This window comes from Peromyscus californicus, unplaced genomic scaffold (assembly GCF_007827085.1).
Source record: "Peromyscus californicus insignis strain IS unplaced genomic scaffold, ASM782708v3 Scaffold_21__1_contigs__length_65335640, whole genome shotgun sequence".
Taxonomy (NCBI): domain Eukaryota; kingdom Metazoa; phylum Chordata; class Mammalia; order Rodentia; family Cricetidae; genus Peromyscus; species Peromyscus californicus.
Window position 1 is genome coordinate 19,138,381 of NW_026294514.1, and position 22,017 is coordinate 19,160,397.

Genomic DNA, 22,017 nt, shown 5'->3' on the forward strand with positions numbered 1-22,017 from the left:
CTGTATAGACTGCCACCTTGGTAATGTTCTTGGTGAAATATATCTCTTCTCAGGTAATACTTTCCCTAAATAGTTCCAACTTCCTTCACTACTCTTTATTCTTATACCTCTAAAAGGAAACATGTGAAATACATAAGTTTTATGATTGGATGAAACTAAACCACAAAACCAAAAGCTGTTTAGAGCCCATCTTCTCTCTCTTTAGTGGAGACGTGAGTTGAAATTTATCTAGTTGGCCTGAGACTTAATATCTGGTTTCACTTTACTCCTAGGATAGCCGATTCCCTGTTCCGCCCCAGTCCTACGTTTCTCTCTCAAATGGGTTGAAATGTTGGTAGAGAAACCCATACTAATTCTGTTTCTCTACAAACTCCAATATGACTTCAGAAATGAACAAAAATAAAATCAAGGGTAAAAGTGTCGGCGTGATTGGCTCAAGGACATAGCGAGTACTTTGATTCAAGAAAAAATCCACATCTTCAGACTGTAAAGTCTGAGTTTCTAATTCACCACTGTTTAACATCTTATTTTTTTATTACTTCTTTTGGAAACCTAAGAAATTTTACTTATTGAATCGGGACTCATATGCTCTGTGATTTGCAAAAGTTACTGAAAGTTTTCTGTGCCTTTGTGCATTCATGTCTAAAACAGAGCTGTAATACCTTATTGGATTAATTAGAGGATTGACAAAACAATGAACATAAAGCATACACAAGCTTCATATCTGCCACCTACTAAGTGCTTCAGAATTCTCACTTGCATTATTTCCTTAATACCATAGTGGAAAATTCTAATGGAAATGTTGTATTGTTTTGTTTTCCGGTTTTTAGTCAGGGTCTCAGTCTGTAGTCCTGCTGACCTTAAACTCTGTGATCATCTTGCAAAATCTTCTCAAGTGTGGGCCATGATGCCTGATTGTTCAAATGCAGATTTTTTTCATTTGCTTTCTGTTTCATTGAAAGAAGTTTCCATGAGATAGTTGCCTAACTTGATTCTCACCATTGAGTAATTATAAAAGCTGACATTTTTTGATAGGTTTTGCATAGGACCTGAGTTCAGTTCCCAGCACCCACATGATGGTTTGTTACCACTTGAAACTCCAGTTACAGGGGATCTGATGCTTTCTGTGGGCATCAGGGATACATGTTGTGCATGTACACACCTGTAGACATACACATGTACATATAAAATAAAAATAAATATTTAAAACTGTACAGTTTCCTCAAAGCTATAAAAGTATGTTGTTCTTTTAAAGTAGTTTTGTCTCCGCTAGTTAAGTCCCCATAGGATTACACTTCTTAAAGTGACCTTTTCCCTGCCCCCAGGGATTATTTATACACTGGAGAGCATCTATGCCATTTCCTTATTAGTGCTGCCAGTTAATGGTTTCTTTTTGTTATAGCTAATAGTTATGCAGGAAGAAGTCTTAAGAGTTGTCAGTGTAGTAATAGAAGTTTAGTTGTTAAGTTTTGGTTTCTAAGCTATTGACACATTGGACCATCTATTTTAGCATATTTTGATATCAACTATGAAGTCTGAGATGTTCTTGCTTTTTTTTAAGTTGGAATGGCATGTTTGGGGATAACAGCATCACTTGCTAGTGTCTCATGTTGCTTTATATCCAATGTAATCTTTTATTGTTATTACATTTTATTGTCATCTCTACACTTTTTAAGCTTTGTTCAGTTGTGACAAATGCTGATTCTTTGCATGCATGGAAGTGTTAATGCCTGAAGAATGTACTTTGTCAATTCTTATGAAATCAACACCTTTAGTTAGTAGTAGGTCCTGTCTGTTTCTACCTTCCTCATACTGTGAACACTCCAAGACTTCAATAAGTGTAAACTAGGGCCTCTAGATGTCACTATTTCTTTAGTAAAGCATACTATAAATAGGCACTCGCCCAAGATCTATGTGAACATTTAGTCATTTCATATACCAACAAGTTTAGAACACTTGACGATTTACCCAGTGTTCTTGTGCTATTTTTAAAGAGCTAAGTAGTACTGTTCACAGGGTTATTTTTTTCCTCCGCATCTCTCCAGATGTTCCCATATCAAATACACATTCCCTTCCCCAGAGTAAGCAACGAGTCGGCATCGGGAGCAGAGCCGATCACTTCCTGCAGCAAAGATTATTAACATTATTTAGTCTTTGAAACTTACCAATTTATACCCCAGACTCTAAATTGCTTATTACAACATTTCCTAAGATGTCATACCCGTGAATAATAGATCTCAGTTTTTATCACAGCGATCCTGATATAGGGACACACCTAAGACACAGTTATTAGGTTCCTAATTGTCTTTCTATTTATACAGTGATATTAATATCATATTAAATTCTATGATGTTAAATATTAGCCAAGTTCAAAAGGAAGGGGTCAGAAGTATCTCAGCTGCTCCCCTTTTCAGGGAGATTTCTTTGTAATGAAGAGAGAAATGGAGTTGGGTGCCATGGCACATTCCTATAATCCCAGCACTCTGTAGGCTGAGGCAGGGTGATGCCTGGGAGTCTGAGACAATTTTAGACCATAAAAAGAGTAATAGGCTATCCAGAGCTACATAGTGACACTGAGGAAGGAAGGAGGGAGGGAGGGAGGCAGAGAAGGAGGGAGGGAAGGAGAGAGAGAGAGAGAGAGAGAGAGAGAGAGAGAGAGAGAGAGAGAGGCATCACAAGCAAGATTTGAGGCTTCCCTACTGCTATGAGCAAATTGCATTAATGTGAATGTTGTATTTTGACAAATAGATTCTTGTTTATAACTATGTTTTCGTGAAGGTCTTCTTAGGTTCTACTATCTCTCCAATTACGTTATAATTGTTTAATCAGTAAGTCATTTTTTTCTGGGAAATGCACTTTTATGTAAAGTAATAAGGAAGTTAAATATTCTGTGAAATGTGTCTGAAATTGTGAAGTAAAATTGAAATAAATGATTAACAAATAAGAAAATTATTATAAATGGTGAAAATTATGAGACCCGTGGCTGCGGAGACAGCTTAGTTGGTAAAATGCTTGATGCTCAAAAATGAAGATCTGGGCCGGGCGGTGGTGGCGCACGCCTTTAATCCCAGCACTTGTGAGGCAGAGCCAGGCGGATCTCTGTGAGTTCGAGGCCAGCTTGGGCTACCAAGTGAGTCCCAGGAAAGGCGCAAAACTACACAGAGAAACCCTGTCTTGAAAAACCAAAAAAAAAAAAAAAAAAAAAAAAAAAAAAGAAGATCTGAGTTTGGATCTGCAGCACACACTTAAAAGCCAGGCCAATAGCAGGCTTCTTTGTTCCCAGTGGACAGCAAGAAACAGGAGAATTCCTGGGGCCTGCGAGCCAGCAAGTCTAGCTGAAATGGTAGGCTAGAGGTTCAGTTTGAGACCCTGTTTCAAAAAAAAATTTAAATTGGATAGAAAAAGGTAGCTAACACAGACCTCAAGCATCCATATGCACACACTATCATCAATGCAGATGAGTAACCCCAACCCACACATATCTACAACATATCTACATGTATACATATGCCACATACACAAATAATAAAGGCTTTTGTATTGTGTTTCAAAATGACATATTGCTTTGAGTAATCATTGCAATCAACAAAATAAGGCTAGATAATAAATAAGGTTAGCCAGGTATAACTGGAATTATATATACTATTTGTAACAGTTATGAAGATTTGAGTTTAGCTATATTTAGTGCCAAAAGCTATTAGTATAAAGTAGACATTTAACATAGCTAAAGTTCAATAATTCACAGGGTAAGGTTTAGCCCTTCAGTCCCATACTACAATATCATGTGTCATTGAAGTGATCTGTCATATTTCCTTATCCTGCAAGCTACAAAAATCATGAGGTGAATTAGCAGAAGAGACTTGACATTCAAAATCAAGAGACAAACTGCATTGCTTCAGCTATTGTTTCTTGATATAGGTAAAATACGTCCCACTTAGAACACTCTTTTTTTTTTCTTTTTGGTTTTTCCGAGACAGAGTTTCTCTGTGTAGCTTTGCGCCTTTCCTGGATCTCACTCAGTAGACCAGGCTGGCCTCGAACTCACAGAGATCCGCCTGGCTCTGCCTCCCGAGTGCTGGGATTAAAGGCGTGCGCCACCACCGCCCGGCAGAACACTCTTAACTATCTGTCTTAGTTAGGGCTTCTGCTGCTGTGATGAAACACCATGACCAAAAGCAACTTGCAGAGGAAAGGATTTATTTTGCTTACAGTTCCATGTGACAGTAAATTATTAAAAGCAGTAAGGGTTCTTTGTCAAAACTTATATGTTCATAGGTGTGCGGATTAATGTCAGGGTCTTCAATTCAATTCCATTGGTCCACATGTTGGTTTTTATGCCAGTACCAAGCTGTTTTTATTACTGTAGCTCTATAGTAGAGCTTGAAGTCAGGGATCGTGATGCCTCCAGAGGTTGTGTTATTGTACAGGATTCTTTTGGCTATCCTGGGTTTTTTGTTTTTCCATATGAAGTTGAGTATTATTCTTTCCAGGTCTGTGAAGAATTGTGTTGGTATTTTGATGGGGATTGCATTGAATCTGTAGATTGCTTTTGGTAAGATTGCCATTTTTACTATGTTAGTCTTGCCTATCCATGAGCATGGGAGATCTTTCCATTTTCTGACATCTTCTTCAATTTCTTTTTTCAGGGACTTAAAGTTCTTGTCATATAGGTCCTTCACTTGCTTGGTTAGTGTTACCCCAAGGTATTTTATGTCATTTGTGGCTATAGTAAAGGGTAATGTATCTCTGATTTCCTTCTCTGCTTCTTTGTCCATTGTATATAGGAGGGCTACTGATTTTTTTGAATTGATCTTGTATCCTGCTATGTTGCTGAAGGTGTTTATAAGCTGTATCAGTTCCTTGGTGGAATCTTTGGGGTCGCTCAAGTATACTATCAAAAGTCATCCTGAGTGAGGTAACCCAGACTCAGAAAGACAAACATGGTATGTACTCACTCATAGCAGGATACTAGATGTGGAACAAGGATGACTGGACTGCTACTCACATCACCAGGGAGGCTACCTGGAAAACAGGACCCCAAGAAAGACACGGGGATCGCCCAATGACAGAGAAATGGAATGAGATCTGCATGAACAGTATGGACATGAGTGGGGGTAGTGAAGGGCAAGGGTCGAGGGAAAGAGAGCTTGGGGGAGTGGGAGATCCCAGCTAGATCAACAACAGAGAGGGAGAACAAGGAATAGGAGACCATGGTAAATGAAGACCACATGAGAATAGGAAGAAGCAAAGTGCTAGAGAGGCCCACAGAAATCCACAAAGATACCCCCACAACAGACTGCTGGCAATGGTCAAGATACAGCCCGAACTGACCTACTCTGGTGATGGGATGGCCAAACACCCTAATTGTCATGCTAGAAACCTCATCCAACTACTGAGGGATCTGGATGCAGAGATCCATGGCTAGGCCTCGGGTGGATCTCTGGGAGTCCAATTAGCAAGAATGAGGAGGGTTTATATGAGCGAGAAATGTTGAGACCAAGGTTGGATAAAGCACAGGGACAAATAGCCAAACGAATGGAAACACATGAACTATGAACCAATGGCTGAGGGGTCACCAACTGGATCAGGCCCTCTGAATGGGTGAGACAGTTGATTGGCTTGATCTGTTTGGGAGGCATCCAGGCAGTGGGACCGGGTCCTGTGCTCATTGCATGAGTCGGCTGTTTGAAACCTGGGGCCTATGCAGGATCGCTTGGCTCGGCCTGGGAAGAGGGAACTGGACCTACCTGGACTGAGTCTACCAGGTTGATCTCAGTCTGCGGGGGAGGCTTTGCCCTGGAGGACGTGGGAATGGGGGGTGGGCTGGGGGGAAGATGAGGGGGGTAGGAGGGGGGGGAGAACAAGGGAATCCGTGGCTGATATGTAGAACTGAATTATATTGCAAAATAAAAATTAAAAAATTTTAAAAAAAGCAGTAAGGGAAGGATCTCAAGCAGAGCAGAAACCTGGAGCTAGGAGCTGATACAGAGGCCATGGAGGGATGCTGCTTATTGGCTTGCTCACCCTGGCTTGCTCAGCCTGCCTTCTTAGTGCCCAGGGATGGCACTACTCACAATGGACTGGGCCCTCTCCCATCAATCACTAATTAAGAAAATGCCTTACAGCCACATCTTATGGCATTTTCTCAGTTGAGGCTCCCTCTTCTCTGATGACTCTAGCTTGTGTTAAGTTGACGTCAAGCTAGCCAGTGTACTATCCCTACTCAAGACAATTCATTGCCTTTGGCCCACAAGCTTGTCTTTATCAAGTCCATTTGGATTTTGGTTTATCAAGATTATGTTAGACTCATAAAACAAGTTAGAAAACATTATCCCTTTTTCTATTCTCAGAAGAATTTCTGACAGAACAGGCTAGACTAATTTTTCTCTAAATATTTGAGATAGTTCCTGTGATTGTGAAATTTATGTGCCCGAAAGTTTCTTGGTGGAAAAGTCTTAAATTTATTGATTTAATTCTAATGCACACATGAACTCAGAGACTGTGACAACACACACAGGACCTCTACAGGTCCTGGACAAAGTCCTTGCACTGAGAAGGGGAGGAAGACAAAAAGTCCCAAACCAAACCAAGAAGCTGTTTGCAATTCCGGGAAAGGGAAAATCAGTTTCTCCAATGGTATGTTGTTGGGTGTATCAACAATATTCCCAGGGCAGGTTCCCTACCCAGGAGTAGTTGAACTAAAAAAACACACTCTGATTTTGGTACTTCTTGTTAGTCTTGATATGTTAGTTTCTTTCTATTATTTCTTTTTAAATGATTTGAAATTTTTGCACAAACATGTCCTCTACATTGAGAATACACAGTCTTCTTTTCCCTCCTTCATTAGTTACTGTGTTCCCCTGCACAGTTTCACTGACTTCCATGCCATAATTGCACAGGTGATTTTATGTTTCTCTATAAAATCTAAAATTACAATGGAGAAAAATATAGTAGCTGTCTTTCTGAGACTGGCTTAATTCACTTAATAGGAAAATATTCAGCTGCAAGGTAAGTTTTAAAAATTCTGAATACATCTAGTAATACACAAGGTTTTCCTAATGCCCATGATATCCTTACATAGACTTTTCTTTTCATGTCTGATGGGTCCATAATGACAACCTTGCTTTATTTCTGACATTGAGAGTTTTTTTTTTTCATTTTTCTTTAGATTCAAAATCAAATGTACTTCACTTTCTCTGCTACATATATTGCCTTTTTCTAATGCATATACACCTTGTATTTTATTAATCTCTTCTCATGTAATTCTTTCCTCCTCTGAAAGTCTTCAGATTTAATTTACTGATATTTTTTCTAGATTTTGAGATGACAGATTGACTCACTGATTTTTAATATTTCTTCTTTTCTGACATTTTCATTAAGAATTTAAAAAACATATTTGTACATTGCTTAGCAGCATAATAATTTTATGCCAAAATTCTGTCATCTATTAGTTTAAACTATATTATAAATTATATCATAATAATTCTTTGATCCAATATTTATATAAAAGTGTAGAGCTTAATTCAGATCTTTAGAAAATTTTTATCATTCAAATTGTTTAATTAAAATTTATTCACTTGCCTTGTAAATTCCAAAGCCATTTTCTATCTCTCAGAAGACATTTCCCACTCTTAATGACTGTGGTGATAATTCCCAATTTGCTAACTCATGAACAAATTTCAATAGCATTTATTATCAACACTCTCTGAAATATATCTCACAGTTATAAAATAAGAATCCGATGGCACAGGTGGCTTCTAGCCACAGCTGTTAGGATATGTCTTCGTTTGCTGCCTTTCTTGAGTCAGGAAAAAATAAGTGACATTAATAATAACAATTTAAACCGAAAAACAATTTCACTTCCATAAGCCGGTAACAGTGATGAAAGCTTGATTTGACTTCTGTTAGTTTTTCTGATAATTCCTCTGTTTCAAATAAAAGTTTTCAGGGCCATACTTATCAAAGTAGTTTCTTCTGTTTATTTTTATTAATAATTTCATTAACAAAATCCTAGAAAGTAGAAGAGAGTTCAGAAGGCTAGACTTCAGGTGATTTTATGTCTCTGGTTAAGACTCTGAAAGCTTTGGGCTACCTAGAGCTATGGCAGGACCAGATCCTTTCCTGCCCCTGCTTCTATTCCAGCTTTATGATATGTAAATCCTATTTAGGTTTAGAAATAAGAGTCAGATATAAGTTTGACATCTTACACCATGCACTTAAACTCAAATAAGATTTGTTTGTTTGTTTCTAAATGCAACGCATTGGATTATCTGATTGGAAGTCTTAGTGCCCAAGGAATAATAATTTTCCAAGAAGATAGGAGAATGTTTCCATTGACTTGGTAACTGAATCTATCTGACTATTTTGAATCATTTATGACACAGAATTAAAAGGGAATCAGAGGTGAGAATAAGGAATGAGAGAGGGGAAAGTAGAGAGGAAAAGTAGAGAGATGTTGTGTTGGAGTTATGAATTGGATTCTTTGTCTTGAAAATTCAGGAAAATATAATTGCCGTAAAATGAGATCACTGAGAGATCAATATGACATCTTTGAACATATCTAATCTTAACCAATGATAAAAATTAAAGATTGATGATAAAAATCAATAACATACACTATTAGGATTTTAATAGTTATCCAAAATTTATTTTGTTATTGTGTTTATATATACAAATATATATACCAATTGATTATGTTTTTTAACCTTAATATTTGATATAACATATATTTTATGCTGTCACTAGTTATCTTTGTAACATATCTCACATATTTTATACAATTTGTGTGCAATTATGATGTAATGGGCTGACTGAATGGTATATATTTATATTCCATTTCTTTTAGCACAGAGGCTATAAAATCAGAACTATATTCCGTATGTGCCTCCTAGTTAGGGTTCTTTGTAAGATTTAAGTATAGATTTAGAAGATAGACTATGATAAAAAGGAAGCTATGGTTGTTGTCTCTTCTTCTGTTACTAGCCACCATTTAATGTATTTGGTTCTTCTTCAGTGTCTTTCTTTGTGACTCACCTTTACAGAACACCAGTAGTTTCCTATGCCTGAGCTCTAGGGAAGAGCTTTGAAAATCATATCAAGGAACAAAATTTAAACTTTGCTATCTCAGTCCCTCCAATAATTCTGTATGTCAGTTAGTAGAACGAAATCCACTCTTTTCTGATTAATTTACCATAGTTTAGTTTCCTAGAAATGCAATCTTGATCGGTAGAATTATGACATGTATTAATTCATCATGGAATACAACTTTCAAATATATGCAAACATTATCTGAAAATGTCACTTTGCTTTCATTCCTCATGTATAAAGCAATGAGTTGGATAATAACAGATTTAATATAAGAAAGCACAGAAGCCAGACAACAGTGAAAAATTTTTTAAATAAGAAAGGGGGAAAAAAGAATAAAAAGGAATGGACAAACCTGAGTTCTCTGCTGAGGGAAAATCTCCTTGTAAATCAAGAGAAAACTAAGACAATAAAGGACATTTACAAGTATTCTTCACCAACAGTCCTTCATTGGTTATAAGTATTCAGGTATATGTAAAATAAAAAAAGAAAAGTACTTAAAATTTATTATTTAAAATGAAACTCCATCATTGCTGATGCAATTGATAGAACAATAATATGAAGAAATGTGTCATAGATTTCAGAATTTTATGTTTCACAAAATGTGATGCAACAATCATTCTAACTGAACTATGAAAGAGTATGTATGTCTCTACATTCATATGTATGGGCATGTAGTAACCAAAATACACAGAGAAGTAAGTTTTGAATAGGAAAATCAAAATAGAAAAGTGGGATTGTTTAAATCAAAATAAAAACAGAGAAGGTAAGCACAGGAAGAAGAAACAAATGCAAAGATTGGCATATGTCCAACAATGTTTGGTAGAATGTCTAAGACAGAGACTTGAATGTAAACATTAAATGGACTAATGATAATTATGAAAAACTTAAAACTATGTGAGAAATTGATACAGCAACAAGATGAAAAGATTACTAATTATGTTTGAACATATGACCTACATTAGCAAACATTTTAGTTAAATTAGAATTTTTAAGACAATATATGCAATTTTCTTTACAAGCATGCAGAACATATTCATCAAAAAGGCTGCATGCTGGGCCATAAAATGCATTTTGAGGAATTTAAAAGGATCAAAATTATGTGTAGAATATTCACTGATATCACAAAACTATGCATTAAATCTGTTTCACTAAGAAACTTAGTAACAGCCTGGAGAGGTGGCTAAGTGGTTACAAGTATGGACTGCTCCTGTAGAGAACAGAGTTCAGTTCCCAGTATCTACACAGAGACTCACAACTGCCTGTAACTCCAGCTCTGAGTGGAGTGGGGTTCCAGCACCCTCTTCTGGACTCTAAAGGCATATTCACTCACACATGCACACACCCACACACAGACACATACACATATGTGGAGATCACAGGACAATTTGCCTGTAATCCTGGCAGTTGAGATGCTGAAACAGAAGTCTTTTCATGAAAGAAAATAAAAATCAGAAGTATTATCTGTGACTCTCCACGTGATCTGAGTGCTGGTTGTTTAGATTCTTCTTTCTGTTTGTTGAATCAATATGACTTTGCATATGTTCTGGTCTGTTTGAATGATTTAGGTAATAACATAAAGTCATTCACATGCAGCTGACATTTGAAGTCTGTTGTGTATGTGAATGGATAATAGAAAAGCGAGAGAAGGGGATGACTGTGGATGGAATCCTGGAGAACATCCCCAGGGATGATGCTCAGCAGAGGAGGCTAAGAGGAGGATGGAAATGAGTTGGAAGCCATTAGTAACTGTGACAAAACACCTGCTGGGGAAATTGTAAGAAAAGATAGAAGACCAGAGGGGTTTTATGCTAAAGTGAGATTCAGTAAGAAAAACAAACCCAGGTGCAGGGATGCCTGACCAGTATCCAAGTCACGGTTTATCAAGAGAAAATTTATAGTAAAGGAATGATCTATTATGTGTTTTAGAAATATTTCCTTGTACAGGTAAAATAACCTTCAGCTTCATCCATGAAATAAGAATGTGTTTTCATTATATACAAGAATGACTTTAACAGCTGCCAATATCGAGTCCGAAGCAGGGCAGTATGGAGCATAAATCTGTGTAATTCTTTTTGGTAACAATCAAAGGTAGGAAGATGCCACTTCTGTATTTATCTAACTCGCACTTCCGAAGGAATCTGGGACAATGTGGGTTCAGCTACATGGTCTGGCTGTCTGAAGGAAAATCAATCTGTTAGCAAGGAGGAAATGGAGAGGAAGGCAGCACCATCACCTAGAATACTTCGTGCATGTGTATCTCATCCACTGAGGAGATGATCCCTCATCTCACACAGCTACCACATTCCTGCATTCGGTTCTGAACCTTTATCATCATTCATTTCACCAATGTTTGTTGAGTGTCTGTTACTTATCGGGTGCTGTTCTAGGTCCTTGGTATATGTTACTGGCAAAAAGGAGAAAGACCCCTGATGATGGAGCTTAATTATAGCAAGAGACCATTATATGCCTCACATAAAAGTCAAACTTCATGGGCTCAAATTACTGATGGTGGTGGGACAGTTAAGTGTATGGAGTATCTCAGAATATAAATGGTGCAAACATAGCAGCATGTGTACTAGCCTTGCTGGACACACCTTAGAAAGCTATAGTAAATAAAACCTTGACTACCACTGAGGGCAAGGCCTTTTGCCAGTTAATAATCAACTTTGTAACTGAAATTATTCTCTAACTAATCACTCCTAGTTGAAATATCTCAGGTTAGCTATATTAGTTCAAAAACTGTCCCTCTAATTAATTCATGTTTATATATTTAATCTAGAAATAATTATTATGGTGATTAAGTAATAAACATTTATAATAAGTTACAAGGGTATAGGTGCACTTTTGGCTGGTTCTTGAACCATAACTAGAAGATGACTGCAGAGGATCACTGTTTAAGGGGTAAGCACTTAGTCAGCTCCTGACTTTGTTCTGCACCCACCTTTCTGTATCTTAAGCAAATGCTATAGGAATGTGATCAAAAGCAACACAATAGAAAAAAAAATGGAGAAAGCAAGCTATGGGTCCAGGTGGCTGAGTGGCTGTTGATTGACACACAGAATCCTCTCATCTCCAAATGATAATTATGCAGTACCATGAATAACGCAGGCAGACATTAGTGTATTCTCAATGATGAGACCACGTTGCCGTAGCCACGCTGGACATTGTATTAACAGCTCAGCAATGTAAAGCTCAGCGGTTATAATTCATCAGTGGTTCAATAAAGGGGCTCTAAATGCTCCATCACAACATTCATGTTTCTAAGCAACTATTCTACAGCACAGTGCCACTAACCTATGATTAAATAAATTACACATGGGACTGAGAAATAGCCTTTGGGAAGATTTGAAATTCATGACAAATTTTGCTTCCCATTTTTTATTTTAGTATTTCAATAGTTTTATCCACCTTCCATTGAAGACATGAAAACTCGAGGTGTGTTACACAGAAAGAGGAAACATGCATTTCAATGAAAATAATAATGAAAATCATAATGAAAGGGTCAGAAATGAGAGATGAATGGCTGTGTACAGATGAGATGATGGTGTAATTCCACCTGCAGATGACAGCACCCATCCAGGCAGAAAGCAGAGTGTTGACCAGCTGCTCTTCAGAGGTGGAGACCAGGTTAGAGAGATCATTTACCTCTACATCCTTTTCTGGAAAGTTGGGAAGAGAATGCTATGAGGCTTACTCAAGTAATAATTGTATCGTTGTGAGTGATGACAAAATAAAGCATGAAGGAACACCATATGATTAACATAGGCCTAACTGGGAGGTCTGTGCCTTTGTGAGAGTTCTCAGGTTTTTTTTTCTTAACTTTATTTGTATGTTTATGTGTCTGTATGTGAATGCCATGGTGCACACATGGAGTTCAGAGGACAACCTTGGGCATGAGTCACTGCCTTCCATCTTATTTGAGACAGGACCCCTGGCTTATCATTGAACATACAGGTTAGTTGGCCCTCCAGCTCATGGGGATTCTCTGGTCTCTGCCTTTTACCTCAAACCAGGAGTGAGGGATTAGAAATGTGTGCCAGGATGGCTTTACATGAACTCTGTGTATCTGAATGCTAGATCCTAACTCAAGTCCTCATGGACACTTTCACCACCCTGTCATCTTCCCAGTCCAATAAAACCAGTTTTGAAAAGGAGTTTGTCAATCAGTAAGACTGGGTTGAACTCCAAATCAGCATCAAGAATATTGTTTTCAAAACTAAAATGACAATAGATGGGTCAAAGAGATGCTCAAGAGATGACCTAATTTCAATCTCTGGACCCATGTAGTAGAAGGTGATAATGAACTCCAATAAGATGTCCCCTGACTGCCACACATGCCCTGTGGCACATACATGTACATTCTCTCCCCAATAAATATTTGTAATTTAACATGTTTTTTGTTTGTTTGTTTTTAGAGAAGGGATGCTAGAAAGGAAAAAGACCAGGTGGCAAATGATTTTAAATGAGCCCTAGAATCCTCTCTTCCCTATGATAGTGTCATTCCTTGAATGACTGAGGCAGACATTAGGGGATTCTCAGGGATCTTTGAATACTGCTGTCGTCAGTGTCAGAAACTGCCACGTTCTCAACAGTTTAGCACAGACCTCCAGTGATTGTAATTCAGTAGTAGTTTAATAACATGCTCAGTGTATCAAGGTACATTTTCCTAATAACTTCAGCTTACAGATGAGACTAAAGATGTCACTTTGAAGTGACAACTAGAAGAACAAATATCCTTGCCACTCTATTTTGTTGTAGTTAGAATGGAGTAGCTAATAAATATTAGAATCCCTTGGTAAAATTGAGCTATCCCTGAATATAATGTGGCAATGCATTTTTAAAACTTCATGTGTATAAGGACAAATGTGTAGTGCTTATGGCATTCAATAAACACTGGTGGTTTGTTTCTGCATGGAATATCACATGATGCTAGCAGAGATAGCTGTTTTGGCAATTTGGTCTCACTGAAACTCTCTCTTGAATGGGAATCATCTCTGGGAATGGATAGTATTGAGACATTGAAGTACTATCCCACACAACCTTAGGGCATTTAGTTCTTATGGATTCACACAGTTGGGTATTGTTCACTTCTTCCTTTGTGCCCCCATTCAGAGACCACAGTGAGTCCAATTCCCTGCTAGGAAGGTGAACAAGTACGTGTTGTCCTGTATTATTCTGCACACTGACCCGGGATATTGAGAGAGTTGGACACTGTGTCAACCTCAGCTAGCCTCTGGTTTCTAGGATATCTTCCCCGTGGTGGTGCTGGAGAAAGCAAGTAAGATGAAGAGACTGTGTCTTCAGAAGAACAGAAAGAAAACTCAGAAGCTTCCTCAAGCACTAAATCCAACTTTCCCTTCTCATGCATTAGTTGTAATGTGTCCCTTCATGGTCTCATGCTGCATGCAAAACCAAACACCTCCAACACTGCTTACATCTTTCCTGAAGCTTGAGGACTGGCATCATGCCCCTTTTCCTGTGTGTGTACTTCTTCCACATATAGATTATGTCCTCAAGGGTTAACCGGGAGTAGGACGCACACAGCTAGCTTTAACTGAGATATCCAGTCCCACTTCCACCTGCTGAGAGTTGATTACCTTTGCTGTTGGAGATGAAATGAAAAACCATGTCATGTTTTTCTTCTTTTCCCCTCTCCCCTCCTCAGTCTCTTCTTCCTTTTCTTCCTCCTCCTTTGACTCTTCTTTCCACTTTCTTCTCCTCCACACTCCTCTCCTTTGTTGTGAGTTATTAATTGTTCTTAGTCTCTCAAGTCTTGTCTGCCTCTACTTCACTTGTTGAATGATTTGAGCAGACTGTTTTCACACAGAAAGGGAATAGCAACCCCACCATTTGCTGACATCTTGATAAAGTAAAAAAAAAAATCACTGAAAGATTTTTAAAAGTGTGCTAGGTTGGTCAGGAGAGAAAATTCAACAGGTTACGGAGAATATGTTAGGCAAGCCAGACAAGAAAAGTACTCAGGAGGAAGGATATGATAGAAAGCAGAGCTGTTAGCCTTAGTAGCTGTTTCCCACTCCGTCCAGACAGCTGGGTAAATTAATGTGGACTGAGCAGCTCAAATGGCTTATCTCAGGCCTGCCTTGGCTCTTGTTGCCATAGCTTCTGGCTTAAAAATGAAACTTGGGTGCTGGAGAGCTGAATTCAGGTCCTTATATTTGCATAGCCAGCACTTTATCCACTGTGTCACCACTTTACCCAGGTCCTGTTCTTATAGTCTGTTGAATTATAGCCTAATTAAAAATGATCAATTTTAATGAAACTCCAAAGCATGGCTTTTATTGAACTATGATTTATTTCTATGTAGTGATCCAATACCTAGCCAAAGTCCAAATAAACTAATGTGAGGTCTAAATTGAAGAGGGAGAGATAATTTACAGTGGGAAAAAAATGCAGTCTTGTGTTCTCCCTTTTTGATAAAGCCAGCATAGGCGACTCAGGAGCCACATCCTCATAGACAGTGAAATACAACTCTCATTACCTTTGTCCTTTTAAAGTTTTTCCAACTTCCTCCTCCTCATCAGTGAATCATAAAAATTTAATGGTTTACAGGCAAGCACAGTATTAAAAAATAAAGGAAATAATAAAAACTCACCTCTTTACTATTATTGCTGACTTTATTTCAAACTCAAAGCAAAGATATCTCCAAACTTGAAGAGCTTTTAAATAGGTCATTTTTTTTTTGGTGTCAACTATAAGTTGCTTAAAAAGAAGGTAAATCTTTTATTATAAGTTTGAGTTTAATAGTTGGGACTAGTTCTCTGCGAACCATGTCTAAAGTAAAAGGCAGAATTTCCCAATATTTTAAGGCATAGGAAAGCAGAAGGAGCAACGAGGACTGGGTGCTTGTTCCTGATGGCACAGCTGAGTGTCTGGGGTGGAGACTTCCTCGCAAACACCAGCTGTGAAAGACCAGTGCACCTGCCAACTGGGAGAAGCGGATAAGCCTGACTCAATCTGCACAAACCACAATTAGAGACTTGCTTGGATAATAATTCAGCCTTAATTGCATCACTCTTACTATGTGAGGGAAGATCAATGGAAGAAATGGTAAGGCTCAAAGGGATTTCCTTGTTAATTATTAGCATATTCAGCAATCTAATTTGATTGTTTAATTGGTGAAGACTTTGTACTCTCTGCTCAATGGCACTTACCCACTGAAGAACTAAGGTCCAACATCACAAAATTTTAATTTCTAAGGACAGGGAAGCTCTGTGAGTGGTTGAAGTTCAAACTCCTGACTCTTCAGAGGAGTCTTACTCTTGTGTTTGTTTATCCATGAGAACTGTTCTGTTCCACATTGAGGAAACCATACTCTAACTTTCTAGTCTATTTGAACATCTATACCTCAAACATCTTAGAAATAATATAAATTCTTGCAAGTTGAGGAGAGAAATAAACTGTCAATATTTTTGTCTTAGAATAGAAAGGTAGGCCCAGAAGACCAAATAAAAAAAAACAAAACAAAACCAACAGCCAACACTTAGTATAATGCTTAATTCTATTTCTTCTGCTTACTGTTAAACATGCCAGTAATAAGAGTACAGTGAGGTAAGCAGTGTATATATTGTGATTCATCTGGAGAAGACAACCCAATTGCAATGCCTTTTAACTTGGAAATCTAACCTTTCTCAAATATTCTTTAAGGTGAGATGCCATCCCACCCTGTTTTAATTAGGGATTCCATTGCTGTGAAGAGACACCATGGCAACTCGTGAAGGAAAACATTTAACTGGGGCCATCTTACAGTTTAGAAGTTTAGTCCATTATCTCCCATTTCCTGCCTACTTTTCCTTCCCTGCCAGGCTTCTAAGAGATAACAACCAAATATGACAAAATAAAATAAAACAAGATAAAGCAAAAACTATCATATCAAAGTTGGACATGGAAACTCAACAGGAGGGAAAGAGTTCCAAGAGCAGGCACAAGAGTCAGAGACTCATTTTCACAGTCAGGAGTCCCATAAAAATAATAAGTTAAAATCTATAATATATACACAGAGGACCTGATGCAGACCCATGTAAGTCCTGTGCTTGCTACTTGAGTCTCTGTGAGCTCATGTGCACTTTGCTTAGTTGTCCTGGTGTCCTACATCCCCTCTAGCTCTTACAATCTTTCTGCCTCCTCTGTCATGGGATTCCCTGAGCTCTGAGGAGAAGGATTTGATGGAGACATCCCATTTAGACTCTCTCTGCATAATGTCTGGATGTGGGTCTCTGCATCTCTTCCCACGTGCTGCTGGAGGAAGCCTCTCTGATGATAACTGGATAAGGCATTGATATATAAGTATAGCAGAATATCATTAGGAGTCATTTTATTTATACTTTTTTTTTTTTAGACCAAAAGTATTTGGTTTTACACCAAGTCTCTGGGCTATCTAGTCTCTGGTTCTTGGCTACCCAAGCAGTGTCAGTGGATTGGGTCTTATGTCAAATCGGACATTGGTTGGCTACTCTCACAAGTTCTGTGCCACCATTGCCTTAGCATATTTTGGAAGCAGGACAGATTATAGGTTAAAGGTTTTGTGGTTGGATTGGTGTCCATGTTTCTCTTTCAGTAGACTGTGGACACTTGGAAATTTTCTAAAGTTCAATGCTCTAAGGAAAGGGAAGTTAGCAGTCTGAGGAACTAGGAAGCCTGCTCAACTTTAGTCCTGCTGAAGGCAACAGGAAGCCTGCCCTGGTCATGGGTATGATGGTTTTTTATTTCTTGAGCTCAAATTATCACTGGATCCTAGTACAAGGATTCTATGTGCATAGTCTAAGCAGGAGCCCTAACTGCTACAGGGTTTCACTTTGACAGTGTTCTGTAGAATATTTCAAGGATTGGTATGTAAAATGAAAAAAACTTTTTAAAAAATATATTTAAAAAAGAAAAAGATATGGGAGGTGGGGAGGATCTGGGAAGAATTGAGGAAGGAAAAATAATATAAAATATATTATATGAAAACAATTTAAATAAAAATATAAAAATATGAACATTAAAAAAATTCCAAATCAACATTATTTTTCACAAAGTTCACACTCAAGAACCATATCATCAAGTATAGCAAGAAATCCAAAGGAGTCTACTTAAGGAGTATTAGGGAGGTTATTAGGACATAAACTGGGGTGAATAACTCACTGAACAGGATAAGGCAAAATTGTCGCAGAGTCCTGGAAGGCTAATGGCCGATCCCACGCTGCTTCTGCCGCCTGAGTCAGTCCACACCGTCCAAGCCCAGGAGGAAGAGAAGAGATGGAGGCATATGTGCCCCTCAGATCTTAAGCTAGCCCCGAGGTCACACCCTAGGGGCTGGTACCTCAAGGTCATAGGTAGACTAGGTACCCACTACAATCAAGTTACAAAAAGAACCGCAAAAAAGTTTCACAACATTTAAATGGTTTCATGATTCTTTTTTTTTTGAGACAGGGTTTTTCTTTGTAGTTCTTCTGGTTGTCCTGGAACTCACTATGTAGACTAGACTGGACTTGAACTCACAGAGATCCACCTGCCTCTGCCTCCTGAGTGCTGAGATTAAAGTTGTGAGCCACTATGCTAGGCGACTGAGTTTATGGTTTTTGTGTTCTGCATTCATAGCTCTCCTTGGCCACATGCTGTAGCTTGAAAATTTCTGCTTGGACATCTCTGAAACCCTTCCTTTTTTATATGGATTATCAGTCTGAACTTTCCATGATGACATTTTGTTTGTGTATGCAAAAGTCCTCTTTCAGCCATTTGATTGGATTCCTTTCCTCATCCTACTTCTGTTCACATTCAATGTGTTTTCTGCCAATTTCTTTTTTTAATGATGCTATCCTAAAAGAAAATTAGTAAAATCAAATCAAACCCAAGGTCCTCCCACTGGTGAAGGAAAAGCATGTGTGACTCATGATTAGTGTTCATAGATCAAAACCTTGGCAGAATACAATCCACCTGAAGACATTCATTACAATATACATATACAACAGCTATTACTCATGTTTTATGATAACATTATGATTTTTCAATAATTCTAGACCATTTGATTTTTTTAAGGATTATGCTTTTGCATTTTGTAGATAACAGAATTTAAATGGTAGAAAATTACATAAACAACTATGAGCCATCTTTCTTGCAGTTAGAAAGTACAAATTATAAACTGTGCAAATCTATTTCTGCTGCTTTGAAAGAAAAAAATTATATTTGGTACAAAAAAAACCATCATTCAGCTCAAATTTCAAAATGGCATATCAGTGTTCAGAGTAATTAAACCTAGCAAGGAGAAAAAAAACATTATTTGCATAATAAGCCTTAAGAAAAATTATAACTAATATGTGGTTATTATTGGGACAATCCAAAGAGTAAATCATTGTATCACAGATTTTAAGAGCCATAACAAATTTAAAACATAAAATCTTTGCAAAAATAAAATAACCACAAAGTAACATGTGGCTATATTTCATGGATCAAAGAGTCAGTAAAGGATTTTTTTTAACAATAAGAATGTTGCAGCCAGACTTGTTTTATATATTGCCTTTGAATTTAAAAGCCTGATGTTTATGAGTATTGATTTTACTTTATGTTATCCTGGCATAATAATTTGCATGACGTTCTATTATATGTATTTTCCCAATGTTTTCCTGCATTTTTTACTTACAACATTTGAAGCAAATACCTCTCATAAACATGATGGCAATGTATTGAACATCTGCTCAAAGTTATGCCTGTCCTGCCTTTACATAGTTGCTATTAATTTAAATATTTAAATATCTCAACTTCTAAATAAGTGACTAAGTTGTGTTATTTGGAGGGTTGTGCACATGGTTTGGAACTGTCAATGGAGTGCTTTATCATAATCCAGCAGGGATACCATTAGCTTCTAGTATTCAAATGGCAAGTATAGGTGATAGAAGCTGATATTTGGATTTGTGGGTGCAGGATTCCCTGCGGGTGTCAGACAGGAAAGTGAACCACACAAAGAGATAAGAATGAAAATGTGGTGCAGATTGACTTCATCAACCTGGATCAGACGTCAGGGAGTCTAATACATTTCCAATGTATTAAAGCCCAGGATAATTTGGAAAAGATTACTGGTGTAATACAATCCCTGGTGTACAAGAAAACATAATTGCATTGAAATTCACGGTAGGGTACACGTCATTTCTTCAAAGAAGGTGGGTTCTAGAGATAGGCTACCTGTATTAGCTTAAGGGCCTAAGGGTCTGACCTGGTCTCAGTCATACAAATAGCATTGATGTCATTTGGGTTATTAGCCACCTCTGGTCCTGGTTGTGGGAGCTTGAGGGAGCCTCTGGCTATAAGGATAATCCAGATTACTAGCTACCTCTGGTCCTGACTGTAAGAGTTTGATACGGCCTGGCCCAATGGATAGCACAGATCACTAGGCTGCCAGTAATCACTTCCAATTCTCATCTTTCTGGATGGAAGAACAGGTTTTTGATCTTTTCCATTGGAGAGACAATCCTGTGTACTTAACATTCCTGGTCTCCCTGGAGACGCTTGTGTGTTCCCAATAAGAGGGTACCTCCAAAGGGGTTCCTTGTTTCTGTGTTTATGAACAAAGAAATGAGCAGACACATTCTATTGTAACAACAGCATAGGTAATTTATTAAAAAATAGTACACTTCCAAGGAGATGCTGACCTGGGCCATGATAAATTTGGAAAGAGTAAAGAATTCACCAAAAGCGCTATATTCAGAAAATAATCCTGCTGTTTGGCTTTAGTTGCCAATTTGACTAGTTTAAGAGCTATCTAGGACTAATATGTCTATGGAACATTCCCAGAGAGAATTCATACATGGGAGAGTGGGACAGTGAGATCCACTATGAATGGAAGTTGTGCGTTTCAATGGCCTCCAGGCCCTGATGAAAAAGAAGTCACAGAGAAATCCACAGATGCACCTGTAAGTCCCTTTTGTTTCTGAGTGGGCATGTTCTACTACTCTACTATCCATTGCTGACATGGACCCAATATCAGTGACTCTCCAGTGTTTTTGTCTTTCAAAAATTTGCTGGGACTATTAAACTTTCTAAATCAGCAGCTGCTAGTTTTTCTGCCTCTCCAGTCATTGCTAGATTACTCATCCTCTGTAAAACAATCCAATAAATCTCCCTCTCTAATACATATACATACATTCTACTTCTGTTCCTCTAGAGAATTCTGTCTGATAGATTCTCTGTAGACAAGAAATGGAATTAGTACCATAAGTAACCAAATTTTCCTATTAAGTGTTCTTTCTTTTGGACTTCAAATAAATCTCCTACAAAAATATGGAACTGTATTTGAGAAAGAATTTTTAGGCCCAAAATCAGAAAACAGAATGAATGGACAGAGAACTTATTATGTTATCACCTTCTATGAGCCAGCCCTCAACTCAGGTGACTATAACCTGCTTAAACCCAGGCCATGCCTTCCAGAAGACCAGGTCGGCTGTCTGAAGAACTTCTCTCCTCCCTCTCCTCCCCAGACTCCATCTTCAGCATCACCCATAGCACTGCAACAGAACACTAGCTCCAGCCTCCCCTCACCACTGTCCAAGCCTCCTGTGGATCCCACAGACCATCCCTTCCATCACTTTCACTTCCTCCTTTATCACTATGTCCCAGTCCCTAACTCCAGCAGACACTCAAGCTCAACCACAGACCATTCCTGCTAGAAGATCAGGCAGGCTGCCCATGGACCTTCTCTGCTCTCTCTGTTCTACCAGACTCAATAATCAGGGCCACCTCTAGTGCTACAACAGACCATCATACCCTGGCCTATCCCAACCTCCAACACCAGCAAGCATTCCCCATAAACGCACCAGCAGAGTAGGCCAGTAAAACAGGCAACAGACAGCCAACATTCACCCTGAAAATCCAGATTAGCAACAGAAACCAAGGAACAAAAGACTGCAGTCTTAGTATAAGGCAATATGTTGGGAGCACAAA